The sequence below is a fragment of the Limulus polyphemus genome, unplaced genomic scaffold, assembly GCF_000517525.1.
Source record: "Limulus polyphemus unplaced genomic scaffold, Limulus_polyphemus-2.1.2 Scaffold5379, whole genome shotgun sequence".
NCBI lineage: Eukaryota > Metazoa > Arthropoda > Merostomata > Xiphosura > Limulidae > Limulus > Limulus polyphemus.
Window position 1 is genome coordinate 7,909 of NW_013670989.1, and position 8,274 is coordinate 16,182.

The following is an 8,274-nucleotide window of genomic DNA, read 5'->3' on the forward strand; positions in this document are numbered from 1 at the left end:
CCACCAAACATGCTTGCCCTTTCAGCCGGGGGGGCGTTATAATGTGACGATCAAGCCCACTATTAGTTGGTAAAAGAGTAGCCCAACAGTTGGCGGTGGGTGGTGATGACTAACTGCCTTCCCTCTAGTCTTTCACTGCTAAATTAGGAACGGCTAGCGCAGATATCCCTCGTGTAGCTTTGCGCGAAATTCAAACCAAACCAAACCAACCCATTATGCCACTGTACTTTTCCTGTGAGAATGTAGAAAATAAAAAGAAATTATATTTATACCACCAGTCCTTTCTCTCCGTTCTCCACTGAAAATCCTACGACTGCATTATTTATAAATTATCAATCGCTACAAGGTGAATAAGACGTCATTTAATTTTATTCCATCAATGGAGTTTAGTAGTAACTAAAATTATCATTGATGGAATTGTTTGTTACAATTACAATCCGTTTATGTCCTAATTCCCTACAATAAAATTCGCTGGTATTTAAAGAGTGGGTAAAAGTAATCTGAAATATGAGAAGCGACAGAATCTAATGAAATTCTGTCAAGTAGACCTCAGCTATAGTGGATGTAAACATGGGCAGCCCTTGGGATGGGTAACGTGTGCTCCCGCACAGAGAACCCACACAAGGGGGCGCCAAAATCGATAGTGCAATTAGCAGTTTTTGTCAATTTTACAGGGGCAGGGGCACCGAATACAAAGTTCGCACAGGCCACAATTCTGCCTATGAGAGACGATAAAAGCTATGACTGACGAACTACAAAATGAGTCAATCTGACAGGGTTAGACTAATGTTGGCAACTGCAAACGTCATGCTGAACAAAACAAACATGTTTTAATCATATGAATACTTTTTATGTGAACTGTAGATTTTTTTTGTATGTTATTGAAGTAGCACTTTAATTACATTCCGTTCAAAAATAACCTTGAACTGTGAAGAAAAGTTTATTCGATTTAATTTACCCTATACACCAGCGTCAATTGAACAGAGCAGTGTTATTGTGTACTATATAATGACAGCATGTTGGTTGAATTCATGACTTCGTTTTATTATCAACTCATATGAAAGTTTCACGACTTATTATAAATAATAACAGGTTTCTATAGTTTTTCTGAGAGTAGAGGAAGTGGATCTGGTAATCTCAGAAATTTATGAGATATTTTAAGTATTTACCAATAAGTTCTTGAAACTGCATTACATTCTTTCTGCTGTCTCATAATGAAATAACGCCCTTTATGTAAACTGTATATTACATTTATTCAAGCCCTTCGTTTTTACTGAACTTTTCTGGTAAGTATGAAGCAGGGAACAAAATAAGAAGCAGAAATAACAAATAGAGAGAAAATAGAAATAAAAAGAAAGGCCCATTAAAAAAAAACACAAGAGAAAAAGGTAAGAAACCGCCGAGCGATTCGTTTAATATCGTTTCCTACTTGTAGAATGTGTTATAATTGCGCATGCGTAGTGTGCTATTTCATTCTCCTCGCCAGTTCGCGGGCTGTGAGCTGTCACTTGCTTTTCAAAGCGTAGTTTCGTCTCTATCTTCTTAGTCGGTGATCTTGCATGAGGATAACAAAAAAAGTAAGGATTTTCTAGTTTTTAGAGCATTTTGCACTGTGCTTAAAGTAACTATTTAGATTTAAGAATGCCGTTACATTAAAATTTTGTGTCAAAAGTTGTTTGTTTGATAATTTAAATGTAGACAACTGGATAAAGAGACTAGTACTACTGGTAGTAGAAAAGTACGGAAATCCTGAATCGCAAAGTGAAAAAATATCGAAGTTGTTATCTCGTATGTTTAAGTGAATAAACTGTACAATAAATATGCCTAATTTTAGGGATTATATTATGATTAATAATTAGTTGGTGTGTTCATATGGATTATTTTATAAAGGAAAATTAGGTGGTGTGTTTGTTTCATAATTACGTTTCACGTTTATAGCAGTTACTTGATAGTCAATTTAAAAGTTCGTACTGATCACCTAGAAGTCACGTTGGTGTTACTGTACCTTGAATATTACATGCCCATAATAATGATAATGTACTTTATATTGAAATAGACTTCTCGTGAATCAGAATTTAAAGTTTATCTGGGTCATATTTTCAGGGTTTCCGTATCAAATCATTACATTCAGTAATTATTTAAATCAAGATACACGATAGTGTGTCGTGCGGCCAAAACAACTTGTAGGACGTCGTGTGTGTTATTAACAGGAGTGATAGTTTAGCGATATTCCACTTTCTTTAGCTCGGATTGTGGTAATTCAAACTATCGCATATTTTCAGGAAGTGTGCTCTACAGGACCCTTACTTCACTTACTAGATTTCAAGGCAATCCGTTACGAGATACAAAATATCGAATTTTGATTGAACTTTTTTTTATTTTTTTTCTTCGCATCGAAAGTACGGAAACTTTATTTGATAGGAAAACATACTTAACGTTTATGGATTTTTTTTTAATTTGGTACACTGATCGAGCTATAAAACCTACAATTAGGTGTCAAATATGGTCGAAATATAAGAAACGCGTGCAAAGTTGTTCAACAAAAACCGCTCAAATTTAAACCAAACTTTTTGGGCACATCTACACAAAAAATCACGTGAGCTATCGGTCTAAAAATTGTACTACAGTTTCACTTTAGGTTTTTATCATTCGGATTAAAGACGGCTGATTTAGAGCAGCAAAGCGAAAGGCTAAAAGGTCGTGCAGACTAGATTAGCAGTTTCTAGCTCAAGTTTTCAAAAAGATCATACGGATGGACGGTTATTATTCATTATTCGTTGCCAACTTTTAAGCACAACTTTACTAAATTCAATGAAATTCTCCCTATTAAAGTGCATTTAGCGTTACATAATATTAGCGTAAATAATGATGCTTGATACGGCTGTTCCGAGTGCATGCGGGTGATGACAAGAAACTGTTAATCTAGATTTCATGGCGTTACTATAAAGTAAGCTATAAACACTGTTTTAGAGAGAAAAACTGGTGCTACTATAGCGTGAGGTCTACCTCCCGTTAGTACTATAGCGGGTCGTCCACCGCTGCATTATCCATCCCTCATGGATATCACACATTGCCATACATTTATTTTAGCGATAAACACTTAATTTTATACATTTTTATACATGTTTGATAGACCTGGGTAGGCGACATATGGCGGTAGACCTCACGCTATAGTAGCACCGAAAAACTACCACCATATATTTTAAAGAATGTGGCTATTCGGATCCTAAAGCTAATGATTGTTACTATAGAGTGTCACTTACTTATTTGCTGTGGTTTGTTGGTATTGACAAAAATTCATGACATATAATTAAAAACACCTTAGATGTGAAAAAAAAGGCGCCGTCAAAAAAGGATTAACGGTGCGACTTAAAGAAAATGAAATCAAAATTGGGTGCCAAATTGGTAGCTACACTTATAGCGTTGATAAGAATTTTACAGCAAATATTCATTCATTAATCAGCTAGGCCGCGTATTTTGTTTTACCTACCACCATACCCTAAGTTGAAATAGTAGCAAGAAATAGCTGTTCGATGGAGACTGAAATCTAGACTTTCAGTTATGAGCGTCAGAAACTTTAGTACCTACTAAGGTTCAACAACAATTAGTTAAAACTTGTATTTCAAAATGTGAACTTTCAATTATAAACAGTAGAAACATTAATGTTTATAGTGCAGGAAGATCGTGAAGTTTGAAATTTAAACTTTCAATAATGAATGTTAGAAACATTAGCATCCGCAAAGGTTAAGTAACAATTGGTTCATCGTAGGGTTTAAATTTGGATTTTCAGTCATGAAACTTTGAAACATTAGTGTTTACAAACATTAAGAAACAACTAGTTGATCGTGGATCTCAAAATCTGGGGTGTTTTTACGTATTATGTTCATTAAACTTGTGTAAGCAGACGTTTTCCATGAATGTATAACCTTAGATTACACTAATAAATTGTTGATGCATAAAATTAAGTATGATGGATAAGGAGCTGTTCAGTTTAAGGGAGTTTAAATTTCAACTTTTAATAATAGAAATTAGACTCATAATAGGGTCTATGGAGGTTACACTACCTATGGTTATGAAAATTAAATAACAGTGTTGTAACTCAAAACGCTTTTACGATGATACGCTTAAGTGACTGTTAGCAATTACAAGTTACTGTTCATTCTATGTTTGGAGGGGGGGGGGTAAACTTAATTTTCCGCTGCTATACTCGAGAAATTAAAAAAAAAAGGTTAGATATAACGTTGGTTATTTGTATAAAAATCTATAAATCACATCCTATAGCCTAAACGTTTAAGTAGATTAATCAAATACTTAAAATGTTCTGAATAAGTTTTTACAAACCTGGGTTTAAATTACAGTATGTATATAGACACCAAAATTTATAATGTACTTTACAAAGTAACAAAATATATTCTAGCCACCGTCGTTAAATTTTAGGAATATAAAAACGTAAGCGTAAAAATGTAGTCCTAGGTATAGAGGAATACAAAACTGGAAACATAAAATGCAATTCTAGGTACACAGCAATACAAAACTAAAAACAAAGGAATACAAAACTGGAAACTTAAAAATGCAATCCCAGGTACACAACAATACAAAGCTAGAAACGCAAGAAAATGTACAAGAAGGTACAACGTACAGGGTTATAAGCATAACGAAGTATTAATGCATGAGGATAAGAAATATATGAATATAATTCAAAACTAAAGTATTTCAACTAACCTTCTCAGCGGTTAAATAACGACGTAGTGTCGTTGGTAAGTACACTAGCAAAATCTAATTGTATTAGACAACGCAATAACACAAAAAAACTTTTTTCGAGTTATAAAGAGAAATCAAATTAAATTTAGGCAACTAGAAGTTATTTAATGCGTGTGACGTATACTTACACTGTTGAATGGTTGATACAATAAATTATCTATAATGGATATGAGACTGTTGGGATTAAGGGAGTTTAAACCTAAGTGTTTAGTAATAAAGAGCAGACGGATAAAAAATCAATAAATAACCTGTGCTATACAGAAGCAGCGCACGTTTAAAACTGACTCGTAAATGTGCGTTTCTCCACACTACCCGATTCTTTTTTTTTTTTAATTTCGCGCAAAGCTACACGAGGGCTATCTGTACTAGTCGTCCCTAATTTAGCAGTGTAAGACGAGAGGGAAGGTAGCTAGTCATCACCACCCACCGCCAACTCTTGGGCTACTCTTTTACCAACGACTAGTGGGATTGACCGTTACATTATAACGCCCCCACAGCTGAAACGGCGAGCATGTTTGGCGGGACGGGAATTCGAACCCGCGACCCTCAGATTGCGAGTCGAGAGCCCTAACCACCTGGCCATGCCGGGCCTCACACTACCCGAGAGTTCAGGTTTTGAATTTCAAATGTTCTATCTTCTACTCTCTCGTCCCCCAGTGGCACAGCGGTATGTCGGCGGACTTACAACGCTAGAAACCGGGTTTCGATACCCGTGGTGGGCAGAGCACAGATAGCCCATTGTGTAGTTTTGTGCTTAATTCCAAACAAACAAACTACTCTATCTTAAGTGCTTACTTGCGCCTATCAAGTGCGACGTTTCGCATCTGCGTTACCAAAAATTTCAGGTGTGTTCATATTTCGTATGCCATACTTAACCTCACGATTTGTGGAGCTCTAGTGTTGTTTGACTGGTTCTATTAAAAATAACGAAAAACAATTTTAAAAGGATTTAATTTTTAAAAGAAATTTCTAGTTTACAAACAGGAAAAAATCCCACAGTGAAACTTTTATTTATCGAAGTTTTACTATTACATCCTCGTCAGGACATAAATGTTGTTATACAAATTTTTCGGATCAACACAATCCAAATAAAGGAAGATCGTTAATTTCCCACACACACAGTAGCGTCCAGTTGGTATTTTCCATATAGCTTTCTTTGTCCTGCTTTCTTTGATATACCGGGTAATAAAGGCCACACCAGAAGTGAAACTGCTTAGACTGACCGATACCTTTTACAGTCTTGTTACTTTATCTTCGTTGTACGATTTTCCTTTTTTTTTATCGGATGTTTTGTTTTTTAGTAAATAGCTAATAAATGTTTAGAAATAAATAAAAATTACTTTAGAATTAATTATTATAATCATTAGATTTACACGAACTGTACATAGTGACAGAGAGTTAATTACTCTTTAAAAGAAAGACTTGTATATATATATATGCTAATATAGTGGTGTGTCGCCGCAGATGGGAGTCATGGCGACATGTTTAGCTTCTACACACACATTTAATTCACAGCAAATTCAGCTTGATGCATGCAGTGATGTCTGAAGTAGATTAAGTTTATGCCTGGAGGATTTTATCACAGCTAATTTTCAGGAAAGATTATTCTTCTAGCGAGATGTAGAAGTAAATGACACTACATTTAAAAAACAAAGGATCATCCTTTAATGTTCTCCGTGGAAGCGGAAAACTTCGTATAACGTTTAGGACAGCAACAGTCTTCAAAACCACATTTTAAACAAATCGAAAGCTACGGCTTCACATGCATAATAATGTGAGATTTGGAAGCAAAAGTTCTAAACAAAAACAACATTGTACTGAAGCTAGTCACATCTCCTTCTACTGTTAACAATATAATAAACATGGATTTGAGGTTGACGAAGGTTCACAAGTCAAAGTTCCAGCTACATCTGGAAATCAATAGCCAATTTTCCATGAGAAAGATGGCAGGTGCCCGAAGAAAGTGGATTCACAGCAATTTAATTTCATTGGATAGTTATCAAGTCCCACATTTCAGCTCCAATGGAATTGTGTCATTTCAGTCCATTTAAAGGTGATCTTGAAAACTGATATTTACATACAGTGGAGGGTCTGTGAAAAGTTTGCCACGATGAGTTGTCCAAGATTGACCTCGTCGTCTTTCGTCGAACCGAGTTACAATGAGAACTACGGTGTTTAGCAGTATTGCATAATCGTGGTCATCAGATTAAGTATGATGCACAACTGAGGAAGCAGGTCCAAGGTCAGTATGAAATTATGGACATCGAAATTATAAAATACGATTAACCGTTAATATTCTAAAGACTGGTTGTTGTCAAAAGAGTTCTGATTGGCAGTATATCATGTTTAGGTTTTCATGATTGGTTGTTGTATAATGATACAACAAAAACATAATTATTGATTTTTTTCACTCGCTCATTTATGTCTGATCTGATGTCTGGGTGTTAATCTTTGGAAGAAAAATCTTATTTCTTAATTAGTTTTTATTCAATTTGATTATTTTTTACCTCAATATTTAAATGAGTATTTATCAGTACTAAAATTTAAATATGTTCATTATTTCATTAAATATTATCTCTTATATACGTGTGGTAAGAAATTGCAAATTTATTTTCATGGATATTTGTGAAATTCAAGTGTTAACATTATAATAGACATTCCGCACTTCTACAGTTTAGGTTTCACCAAAGGGATTCATGACGTAAGAGCCAAGCTTTTCAATTATATATGGAAAAATCCTGCAGTGATACAATGTTTCCATATTACATTTTAATTTCTCATCATAGAACAGGCTTATTTGGGTTCGTATAAGATAATGAAATGGAAAGACAAATAGTTTGGTATTTACACAAGAAGTTTGAAAATTGCCTACAGATGTTTATATACCTAAGGTTTTACAATTTTCATCAAAGCTTCAACCAATCAAATTACGAATATTCTGCCACGGTATTAAAACACATTGTTATTACAAGTGTATATAATGGAAAAGTAGCCTAGCGGTTAGCCTGTAGAATTGTGAATTCGATTGTCCATGGTTCGTATCCAGTTGCCGAAAATTTGGGTTCCACTTTTTTTAGGAACATGAATACGTAATGAAAGTGACGTCTATATCTCGCTAGTCGAACAGAGTAATCCAAGAATTGATAGTCTATCAGTTCAAAATTAGGGGCGGCTTGCACAGACAGCCCTTATACAGCTTAGTTTGAATGTCCAAAAAAACAAACAAAAAAAAAAACCTTAAACTTCAGGCTTTCTATAATAAAACCGCGTATTTTTTCACGTTATGAGTGAATTTAAGATTTCGCAAAAATGTAAAATTATTGAACTTTGGCTTTATTTTAAGAGAAACATAAGAATTTTCAAATACGAATAATCTATAGAAAATAATTGTACATAAATGGAATCGAGTAGTTGAATAATACCGTGTAAATATATATATATATATATATATATGTATATATATGTATGTGTGTATATATGCATACATACATATATATATATATATATATATAT

General features: G+C 34.3%; 1 long non-coding RNA gene across 1 annotated transcript in view; it reads left to right on the forward strand.

The window, feature by feature from the left end:
• Window positions 1-1,495: 1,495 nt before the first annotated feature.
• LOC111089150 overlaps window positions 1,496-8,274 on the forward strand; it is a 44,365-nt gene continuing 37,586 nt past the window's right edge. The window contains exon 1 of the long non-coding RNA XR_002613478.1: window positions 1,496-1,577. This is a non-coding gene — a long non-coding RNA (uncharacterized LOC111089150). The remainder of the gene's footprint in view (window positions 1,578-8,274) is intronic.